The sequence below is a fragment of the Phascolarctos cinereus genome, unplaced genomic scaffold, assembly GCF_003287225.1.
Source record: "Phascolarctos cinereus isolate Bilbo 61053 unplaced genomic scaffold, phaCin_HiC Scaffold_7;HRSCAF=346, whole genome shotgun sequence".
In the NCBI taxonomy this organism is placed as follows: Eukaryota; Metazoa; Chordata; class Mammalia; order Diprotodontia; family Phascolarctidae; genus Phascolarctos; species Phascolarctos cinereus.
The window spans coordinates 176,810,610-176,823,146 of NW_027556180.1; positions in this window are offsets into that span (position 1 = coordinate 176,810,610).

Below are 12,537 nucleotides of genomic sequence, written 5' to 3' on the forward strand. Positions count from 1 at the left end.
CAACAATAACCATTTATCATGTTGGGGGCAGTAAATGACTAAGACTAGAAGAAAATATGAAGACATATATTTGATCCTGAAAAAGGATAAAAATTCAGATTCATGGTATATCATGTACATTCTCGTTAAGAGAACTGGCCTTAAGAGCTTAGTTGACAAGATAGCTCTCCGTGGGACTTTGTGATACTATTTTGTAGGTAATTTTGAAAACCTCACATCTGATAATGCAGGAACTTTTTTTTAAGAGGCCAGATCTTTTCATTTCAGTTATAAATTAGTCTAAGGATCATTGAAAGTTAAGAAATCATTGTACCCATCCTCCCCTTCATTTTACAAAAAAAGGGAACAGTGATAGCACCCCCACTCCCACCTCTGCTGGCATTTGAAGAGAGAAAGGGGTACAGAAAGTGGAGATGTGGACAAAAACAAACTTCATCTACTCTGGAACCTACTTCAGAAATGTAATTATATCATTTTATATACAAGAGATGCATCCTTATCATGTAAAGTACAGAGAAAAACTTGCTAAAAATCCAATCACAATCAACGGAATCAAAGAAATTCACAAAAAATGAAAAACTCTGAAAATTTTTATAAAGTAGTTCTTCAAAACACATAATCATCTCGTAATTTGTTCCACAAAGTTTGATTCTGTGCTAGAAAGCACAGCATACTTACTACTCAGATAATAACACTACCTTAAATCGTGGTGGCACATTCTACTTGTAAAGGCCCTTTCACATACATTCTTTGATACATAAGATAACAACGAAAGCTAGGCAGGGCAAGTATTCATTGGTATCATTTTACAGGTAAGGCCCACAGAAACTGACTTTCCCAAGGTTACTCAGCTATTAAAAACTCTACTTCTATTTAGAGATAGAAGGGTGTGAACAACCACAAACTAGCTGGTGAAGTAGGCCAGCTAGGTGGATAGAGGTGGATTGAGCTTGGAGCTTAATTAGGAAGACTCATCTTCCAGAGGTCAAATCTGGCCTGAAACATTTACTAGCTGTGTGAGACAGGGCAAATCTTTTGATGCTGCTTTCCTCATCTGTAAAATAAACTGAAGAAGGACATGGCAAACCACTCCAGTATCTTTGCCAAGAAAACCCTAGATGGGGTCACGAAGAGTCAGAGAAGACTGAAACAACTAAACAAGTCGGTGAACTATGATGATTGTGATAATGTCCCAGCCCCTGCCTAAGGCACAGCCCCATCTAATACTATAGATTAGTGCGACAAGACCAAGGCATAACTAGTTTAGGAGAAAGGTGAAAGTGCTAGATGCCTCTATTCCATACATTTCCCATTTTCCTACCACCACTGTATAGAGCTTTACTGGTTAGACATATAAAGGAGCAATTCATGTGGCTAAAAGGTCACTGATATCTTCCTAATGACTGCTTATCCCAAGTAGACAGTACTGATTTTGTGTGGTCCATGAAATGCTAAAAATTAAAAGTAACTTTTATCTTCTCTGATTCTAATTTTGATAAGCCTATGTTTATACAGTTTATTCATTTATACAAATATATTAGTTTACAAGTATGCATGTTTAAGATTCAAATACTTATGATAATATTTGACAATGGCAGAACAGTTTAACTTACATTACCTCCTTTGTTCCTCTAGGCCAGTGGTTCTTAAAATTTTGGTCTCAGAATGCCTTTAACCTTTTAAAAGTTATTGAGGATCCCAAAAAGCTTTGTTTATGTGGCTTATATCTATTGGCATTTACCATATTAGACATGAAAATGTCTTTCTATTATTATGAAAATAGTTTTGACCTCTTGGATCTCTTGAAAACTGTCTCAGGGACACCCAGATTCCCTGGACCACACTTTGAGGAAGCAATGCTCTATAAGATACATTATTTGAATAATAAAATACTTTAAGGATGCAGGATGATTTTATCAGCGAGATTACTTCATTCACTCAGATCTCAATCCTTTTAAATCTTAGTTGAGTTTTCTTGAGTTGTTGCAGCTGAAAAATTCATCTGTGGACAGGCTGATGAATGTGCTTCTTAGAACTTTGATTGGCCAGTCCTCAAGATGAGAGACACAATGCTCACAGCAGGGTTCAATCGCAAATTCTTTCCAGCTTTGGCAGGACCAGTGGGAACTTGTGCTCTACTGGTACAACCTGGGAGAACCCAACGTTAATTTCCACAACACAATGAGTCAAGAAAGTAGACTTCAGTAGAGGATAGGACACAGATTATTAACTATGATATTTAATTAGCATATTTACATAAAGAAACAATAATGCTTATATATGTATGTAAATAATAAACATGCCATTTCAAACAAAAAAGAAACAGCTTAAGGTAAATGAGAAATGTGGTAAACAAAGAATGAGAAGGATTAAACTCAAGAGAAGAAAGGAAAAAAATTTCTCGACTTCTGAGATTTCTATGTGATTTTTTTTAGATTTTTAGCAATAAAAAAGAAAGATGTCAAAATATAGACATTTACTCAAGCATCAATTTGGGGCACATATTCATTAGAATCACTTTTGTAAAGAGTCACAAGTAAAGGCATAATTTATACATATTTTTCTAAAATGCTGTATTTTCTTCTTGTATATTCAGAAATATTTTAAAACTATACCCCTGCAGTAAGGTGCAAGATGTCAGTCTCTGTATCAACAAACAATTCCCAAATGTTCAGTGTCGATTTTAACTTACATTGTTAGGCATATAAGCACTGTTCAGATACCTACTTATACTGTTCAGAGCTGGCACAAAAGCCTACATATACTACTAGAAACAGATATACCACTTGGTAACTTTCTGTCACAGTACTGCTAATTATAGCCACTATGATTCAACTAAAAGGACATGATTTGGAAGATAATTTCCCCCACGAAATAGTCTGCCCGATTTTCTATGAATCAATACAATAAATATATGACCGAAGTCAAGGCTTTATTTCTAAAAAACAAAACGAAACAACAAGCACAACAACAACAACAACAAAAAGACCCAAAACATCCAACATCCTACCAGCAAAAGCAGAACATGAGACCAATAGAGTTGGATCTGGCCCACTCTGTTTAAAATCTCATTATAACAAGAGGTAAAACTTATTTTGTGAAATCATGTTATACAAACAAGTATGCAGATGAAAGTAAACTGAAATTATCCTCTTGGTAGTGAATTAACAAGGGAAAACAAGTCAAAGAAAATGGGAGGCGTATCAAGGCGTATGTTGCCCTTTCCTGTCTTTATGGGATGCCATCTACTCCTTCTGTTTCTTTGGGTTTCAAGTTTTTTTCCCCCTTATGTGTACATATAAAGATATATAAATTAGATCAATTTCTTTAAATTGTTATGGACTTCATTGGAGGAATTCTAGTGATTAGCACATCATCTGGGAATAAGAGCATTTGGAGACCCTTTTGTTTGGACCCTAAGGAGGGCATTTTCCATGATAACGGGAAACAACTTAGGCGAACACCATCAGTTTATAAAATATTCAGTGGAACACCAATGCAAATTTTTTTCTGTAGTCAAATCTGTTAGTCTCATACAATCGGAACGTGTACAAGAGACATTTTATTTGAGGAGAGCCTTCAAATACGTATTTTCTTTCACTGATTCATATGATAGTAATGGCAGACAATTACAAAGAGATCCAGGGTTTGCAAAGCACTTTCTAGGGTAGCACCTAATTCACAGCAATTCTGTGAGATAATGCCTACAGCTGTTACTGTCGCCAGTTATAGATAGGAAAATTGAGACTCAGAGAGACTTTGTGATTTGCCCAGGTCATTCAGATAGGGATGCATCTTAAGAAATAAATTTAGGTCTCTCCAGACTGCAAGTCCAATCCTCTTTCTACTACACTGCACTATCTCTCATATTTTTCTGAAGAAAAATCAAGGTATTAAAATATATTTTCTACAACTCTTGGTAAACTGTATCTGCAAAGACATAGTGTTCTTTGAAAGAACACAGTGTTTTTGTAGACTATGAAATAAAAGATAGTCAACAAAAATCTGACTGTTCTTTTCTCATATATAATCCAAGAGTCTCAATTTAGGAATAGAACATTCTCATCAGGACTTTACAAAGAGGACCAAGCATGCAAATGGGTTGGTTGTTACCTATGTTTTCTTTTTTTGGTTACTGTTTTGTAAAGGCACAATATAAGAAGTTTTCCATTATCTGGAAAACTTTCTTCAGCTGAAATGCCCCAAAAATGTTTCCTTGAGTACCTTTAAAAATGTACTATTTCTAACACATTTCTTCTGTATATATTTGTGTGAGTTTAAATATTCTGTTCACATTTCTTCTGGATATATTCGGTCTGGTCTTGCCATTCCTTCCAACTTATTTTCCTAAATCACTATTGCTGTTTCCTCACATAGTACGTTGGGTGGCTAAGGTATATCCCAAAATGGTGGTCCCATTATTGCTGTCTGCAAAAATAGTAAAAATGCTAATGGATTTCTTCATTTCGCATCTGTTTGTTGACCTAAGCTTCATCCAACAATGCTCCAGGGGTAATATAGTGGGATCTTAGTCTAAACCAGGGGTGGGGAACTTGTGGCCTCAAAGCCACATGTGGCCTTCCAGGTCCTTAGGTGCGGCCTTTTGACTGGGTCCAACTTTTACAGAACAAATCCTTTTATTAAGGTTAGGATTAGGATTTAGGGTTAGGGTTAGGTTCAAAACTCTTTAAAGGTATGTTTTCACCCTACCTGTTTTTCACCACTTTTTGAGGTAATACTGCTTATATCTTTCATCATCCTTCTTCATAATGTTTCTCAAATAAGCTTATATGCTAAACCAGAGATGTCCATCATGTCTCTTTACTTAGGAAAGCGATTAAATGACTGCTGCCTGCAGTGGTTTCTGGCTTCTTTTGTTCTCCCTATAGTGGTGAATTTTCTAATAACTGACCTTTTCTAAAAAGGTTATACATGACTAATATGGAAATGCTTTACATGATTATACATGTATAACCTGTATTAAATTGCTTGCCAGATTAAGGGAGGGGAGGGGGGAGAAAATTTGGAACTCATTTTTTAAAATGAATATTAAAAAGGGTTATAATAATCAACATCTTTATTTTTATTTTCATTTTTCAGAGTCAGTGACTTGTTTAAAAAAATCAGCAACACAATGACCAATTGTCACAATTCCAGATGACTCAGATGAAACATCCTACCCACCTCTTGAGAGAAAGGTAACAGATTCAAGGTACAGACTGAAATATATCTTTTTTTAGACATGATCAATTCAGGAAATTGTTTACCAAAGCTATGCACATTTCCTTTCTTTTTCTTTGGAAGTAGGAAAGGTAGGAGGGACAGAACTGAATAAAAATTAATTTAAAAAAATAAACATCAGGTTGCAGCAGCTGTAATCACAAAGTATCTGTTGTTCTTTAACCCTTAAAAAATATTTACTTTCTTCTTTGCACTAACTAGTCAACTGTATGCAGACAACTGATTCTGAAAAGATTCCTGTATCTAAAATCAGTTGTCTATGAAGATATAACTAACTTCTGTTTTATGATGTACAGTACTCTCACATCCAATGCCTTCTTACTCTCATGTTTAAAATATTAGTAATGACACAGAGGCGCCTTTGGCCTCTCGTTTTTTGATCCTGATCTTTATTTTCAAAAAGATTTTCCTTTCTCCTTTACAACAACTTTCCCAAGGAAGTCAATGATTATCAAAGTGTAGTAATTTAGAAGACTTTGCTCAGTTCTTCATACACTTTCTTAACCTCTTCATCCTGGGCAATGGTTGATGAAAGACAAACTAAAATTGTAATTAAATGTAAATATTATTATCTCCATTTATAACTTAAGAAACGACTTGGAGAAATCAAGTTACTTCCCCATGGTCATACAATAAGTGGTGAAACAGGAATTCAAACCTTTCTCTTCTGATTCTAAGGGGTGAGATACCATATTACCACATAGCATATTTGTCATCTAGGATTACGGGCAAAGTGGCTAAATTTTCTTTTTAATTTAAGTTGCTCTAACATTTTTTTTTGCTTTACATTAATACACACTGCTAATACAACTATGGATTTAATTTAATATATTGCCAAAGAATAGAGATTTCTACACCGGTGTCAATAAATCCATGTGATAACCTTTCTCTGAAAAAATTCATAAATAAATTGAAATAGATTATGGCCACTATGTCTTGTTCAATTGTTGTCAGTTCCCTCATTGCTGTTAACAGGATCCATTCTAAAGTTCTAGAGAAGAACTGGGCATGAATGAATTAAGATGTCTCTGAGTCTGATCCCATCAACAAAAATAATATATATCAAGGATTAGGCTAGCCTTCTAAAATATTCTGCTGATAAAGTTCATACAAGTGGGAAAAGGGTGGTAGAAATCATGGGCGTTGATTCATCAGAAGCTAATAAAGTGATTATTTGGGTTTTGAAAGTTTTCTTCTACAGATAATAATGTTTTCTTTCTTTATATCAGAATTCTTAACCTTTTTTGTTATATCCTTTTGACAGTCTGATAAATTCATAAAATAAAAATACATTGGATCACATAGAAAACACCAATTATATTAAAACTTTTTTCAAAAGTATCAATTCAAAATATTTATCAAAAAGTTCATGAATCCCAGACTTGAAAATTCTTAAGACTAATTAATTTAAAATATTTAAGTTACTTGGAATTAGACAAATCAGAAATGTATTTCTTTCCCTCAATAGAGAGGTAACCAAGTAAACTGTACATATTTTGAGTTTTTCATCTTTCCCTAAAAAAGTGAGCTAATTTTTAAACATCACATTTCACATTTTAAGCACTAATGTTAAGGGCCTTTAAAACCTATCATATAACATTAAAAGCAAGATTTGATTTGAATACATAGTGAGTTCGTATCAAATAATAACATTATACTTTCTGTACAAAACAGTGAGATATAAATGTCATTTCAATCAATTTGGCTCTAAGTTTGATCCCATCGAGTTATTTGTTACTGTATTTTAGCTAAATGGATACAATTTTCTCAGCCACTTGCATGGGCAAATTAAAAGGCACACTGTTCACTTTACCTCATGGTAGAGTGTAATTTTTAAAAATAGTTATTATGTCAAATCCATTATTCAGCAGAAATTAAAACGGGGCAAATTATTTCAACCATATGTTACATTATTTTCTTTCTCAGATCATTTGACTGCTTTCAACTTACATTCTTAAAACAGAAATTACCAGAGAAAAAAACTACCAGAAAATAAATTGCTTCTTTTTTTGGTAATCAATCTACAGTCACTTATTTTGGTCTGGGGGAGAGGAACTAATAAGACTTTCACATTATTCGTCACTAATACTGTGGTACCCTAAAAAAGAGAATCTTTTTTTCTTCCAGTAAGAGAGGCAGCTCTCTTCAGCTAGAGGAAATAAATGAGGTAAAGTCTGACAAAACAGATTCTAATGTATGTATTGCTTTGGAGTCTCAACTTAATAGTAGAATATGGACAACATCCCCAATGTTGACTCCTTCACATAAGTGCTATGACTATAAAATAACAAAGTTTTTCAAAGTTCCCTTTTATTCTAAGACACCAGCTCTCAAACTTTTTGGTCTCAGAATCCCTTTATACTATTAAAAATTGAGGAACCTCCAGAGAACTTTTGTTTATGTGACTTATACCTACAGATATTAGAAACTAAAAGTGATATCTATGAATTAAAATAACAATAAATCTATTACATGTTAATAGAAGTAATACAATTTTTGTAAAAAAAAAAAAGAACTAATTTTCCAAAACAAGAATTAAAGACAAAAACAGTTTCATATATTTTTTAAAATCTCTTCAACGTCTAGCTTAACAGAAGACTGCTGGATTCTTATATCTGCTTCTGAATTCAATCCCTTGTGATGTTGTTTTGTGTTAAATACATGAAGAAAATCAGGCCTCACACAGATGTTAGTTGGAAAAGGGAGTGATATTTTAATAGGCAATAACATCTTAGTAATAATATGAAAATAGTTTTGACCTTCTAGACCCTTGGTCTGAGTACCAACATTCTAAGAACTGATATTCTAAAGTATGGCACAAGTATGAAGTATTACTCTAAGAATTTTAGGGAAAAAAAGTTAGGGATCTTCTAGGTCAACACTCACAATAAATTCACAATAAATTAAGTCATAAAAGAAATATGACCATAAACGTAACAGTTCATCAATTAATTCTTATTTGCAGGCCACACAGCAGTCCAAATTAGACTAAGAGAAAAGCAGCAAATACATACAACTAACTAATGCTTAGGACAACTCAGAAATTCTTTATAGTCACATTATGTCATAACTAAAACCAAAATATTCTTGGGTTAGTTCAAAACATAAGTCATGTCCTCTGGTTAGAACCTAGAGTAGGTTTACTAGGGAACCATCATCCTTCCTGGTCACCCAGGGCTTGCAACTCAGGTGTCATTCTCTATTTCTCATTCACCTCACATAGCTAATCTCTTGGTCAAGTCTTGTTTCTGCCATCTACTGCCACCCTCCTTGTGCAGATCCTCTCCAGCTCATACCTACACTATTTTAATAGCCTTCTAGTTGGTCTTCCAGTCTCTTCCCACTGTAATCCATCCGCTACGTAGCTGCCAAAGTGATTTGCCCCCCAACTCTAATTGTATCAGTCAGTCTACTCAAAACTCCAGTGGTGTCCTTTTGCTTTTCCAATTATAAAGTACTCTGTATGGCACTGAAAGCCCTTTGTCATCTGGCCCCTTCTTTCCAGTGTTTTTACACACAATCTACAACTCAACACAGAGGACACTCCATCTTCCTGACTGCCTCTGCACTGGCTATCATCCATGCACCTGGAGTACTCTTGCTCTTCACATCTGCCTCCTACTCACCCTGGCTTCCCTTCAAGATTCAGGCCAAGTTCCAACTGCAGTCCAGTCCTCTCAATGTACCTCAATGCCTCTCCTTTGAGACTACCTTCTACTTACACGGTACAAATCTTGCATGTCCATAGTCAGTTCCATGTTGTCTCCATTAGACATGTAGCATTGTGCTTGGCACACGTAAAGCACTTAAATGTCAGTTGACTAACTCATGTCATCTAAGAGTATTTGAATGTTCTGAATTCATCAGTAACACAGAACAAAAACTAGGAAACAAAGAGACAAGATAAAGAATCCTAAGAGAGAATGGGTTGCTATTTAATATTTTTAGTCAGACTCATATTGTTTAGAGACTATCCTGATCAATTCCTTTTTTTTTTCCAGATAAAGGAAAGTGAGATACAGAGGAAATGATCTGCCTCAGTAACAAAAGGAGACCTAGGATGAGAGCTCAGAACTCCTAATTTTGAATTTAGTAATTTCTTACTATTATTAAAATATTGCAAATAATAACAATTATTGTTATTATATACTGTATAATAGTTTAATAAATCTATCCTATATAAAGTGTTTTGTAAATTATAAATAATTCCAGCAATGTCTCCCATGCTGAATTATTTTGCCAACTTATCTCCAAATCTTAGAATCTCTGGCTTCCCTCAAAGATTAACTGAAAGGCCACCACCTAAAGAGACCTGTCCTAATGCCCCCAACTTGGAAATATTTTACATCCACTTACATGTAGATGTGTTGTCTGCCTCATCCTCCTTTTTAATGTAAGTATCTTGAGGACAGGGCAGCTAGTTGGCACAGTGGTTTGAGTCCTGGGCCTGGAGCTAGAAAGTCTCATTTTCCTGAGTTCAAATCTGGCCTCAGACACTTGCTAGCTGTGTGATCCTGGGCAAGTCTCTTGAACCTGTCTGCCTCATCTGAAAAATGAGCTGGAGAAGGAAATGGCAAACCACTCCACTATCTCTGCCAAGAACACCAGAAGGGGTCACAAAGAGTTGGACTCAAGTGAAAACAATAGAACATCTCAAGGACAGGATCTTTTCCTTTTTTGTTTGCATCTCCAGTGTGTAGTACTTTGCAGACAAATATTTTTTGAACTGAATGTATGATACTATTGAAAAGATAAATCCCAGCTCTACTACTTACTAACTGTGTAACTGTGGGCAAGCCACTTAAACACAATGAGCCTCAGTTTCTTCATCTGTAAAAGGAAAGGAGTGGACCAGATGAGCTCTAAGGCCCTTATCTACTTCTAATTACTATGATTTAATGCCCTGATAAAAACTAAAATCAAGCTATTTTCAGAGCTGTGTTGAATAAATATCCACAAGCTAAATAATCATGTTATATCATAACTTTGGTAAAAAGAAATTATGTTCCATTAGCCATTTAAATATGAGGTTATAAATGATTTCTTAATTAACACATGACAGATTGTAGCTCTTGTGGATAAAGAACATTTATCATTTACTTTTGTATTTTGAGTAGCAGACATTATCCACTGCATATAAGCAGTAGTTAATATTCATAGAATGAATGAACATGTCAGTCGTCCAGTGGCTGAGGAGTAATGTAGGCACCATCAGTGTAAATCCAGTTGGCTGGTAGAAGATATCTTAATTAGTATCACTCTTTCTGGGGGTTTTCTAAACTTTGCTGGGCACCATGGGGACAGAGAGGCGATCTCGAAGTTAGGAAGACATAGATTCACGGCCTGCCTCTAACATCTATTAGCTGTGTGACTACAGACAAGTCACAATGTCCAGATAATGTACTAAGATTTTAAGCTATAGATCAGCTACAAATGTGCATCAATGAAGGGAGTTCCCAAACCAGGAGTCCTCTACACTGATTAAATCAAAGATGCACAGATTAACTCCCAATTCACCTGAAATATATAAGGGCTGGCACTGCAATTGTGATAATAACAATAGCTAATATTTATATAGCACTTACTACATGCTAGGCACTGTGCTAAGTGCTTTACAATAATTTTTTTATTTTATCTCATTTGATCCTCATAACAACCCTGGGAGGTGGGTGCTAGTATTATCCCCATTTTACAAATGAGGAAACTGAGACAGGCAGAGGTTAGTTAAGTGACTTGGCCAGAGTCACACAACTAGTAAGCGTCTGAGGTCAGATACGAACTCAGGAAGATGAGTCTTCCTGACTCCAGGCCCAGCACCCTATCCACTACACTACCTACTTGCCTCATTTCACTGGTTTCACTGACACAGGGAACTTCTGGGTCAGGAAATTCCTTCTACAAGTGCAGGTCAGTACCTACTTTGTAATTGATGGTCTTAGAGAATTGCCCAGAGCACTGAGAGGCTAAGAGACTTACTTGCCTAGGGTCACACAACCAGAATATGTCAGAAGCATGACTTGAACTTAGGTCTCCTTGGCATCAAGGTCAGCTCTCTATCCACTACAATACACTGCCTTTAAAGACATATCCACAATTAAAAATAATTTTAAGACATTTTCTGAACATATTAATATGTAATGAACTTCTTATGTTATAATGAGCAAATGAATTATGACACAGTCAATATTGGACTTTCTATTCTTCTGGGTATTCAATGTTAACAGTAAAATTGGAAAACTTATAAAAGAAATAGAGAACAAAATATTTAAAAAAAAACAGTACATATTAAACTAGTTTTTCAAAGAATTTCCTAAAATCCTTAGTGCTGCAGAAATTCTGCCACACAACCAAATTTACACTGAGTGTGCCCACATGGAGCATTACCCCCCACTCCTTAGCCATCTGCAGTGATTTCTATGACTCTATCATTAAATGAAAAGTACATAAACATCTGTCTACAGTCAACACTGACAATGCCTACATACAGATTTTGGGGAAAAATATCTGGCAGACTTTAGTCCATTAGCATTCCTTCTAAATCCCATCCATTCAGGTTCCTTCTAACCCTAATATCCTATAAAAGAAATTAGTTGCATTGTTTATCTTCTGTCACAATAAAGACAGTTACGGAAAATAAGGTGGTTTTCGTGAATGCTACCTTTCTTTCACACACCTAAAAGCTACCATGCTTGTACTTTTTACGGACATATTTTTCTAATTAAACAAAATAAAGTAAAACAAAACAATTTGTGTACTTAAGAATACTGTCTCAGTGTCTGCCATATCAGATGGAGAATATAACCTGCTTCTTCTAGTCTAACTACAGACCACAGAATATTGCTTCTTGGCTGAGAAGAATGCTCTGGACACAAAAATAAATGTTTGCAGAACTGGATTCCTTAGGAGAAACAGTGACAATTCCATAATTTTAATACCCTCCAGAATCTCCCAATTTCATACCCCCCCCAAATGTTCTTACGTACTCTTACCACTTTTCTGACACAGCTGAATATACAAAATTCACTAACCTATCTATTCTCTCATCTCAAAAAGTCTCTACTCATACTCAGGCTCTCATCCTTCCCTCTAGTCTCAGGGGAAAGCCAACCCTTCCCTTGTGCTTTCCATCATGTCCAAGCCTGCCTTCTTCTATCACCTTATTTCCTCAATTATTCTCCTTTCTCTCTAGCTTCTTCATCTTTTCCTTTTAACTGGTTCCTTTCCTGGTAACTACCATCATGCACAGGTCTTTCCTATATAAAAGAGGAAGTTTCCCTGCCACTTCACACTAAGTAT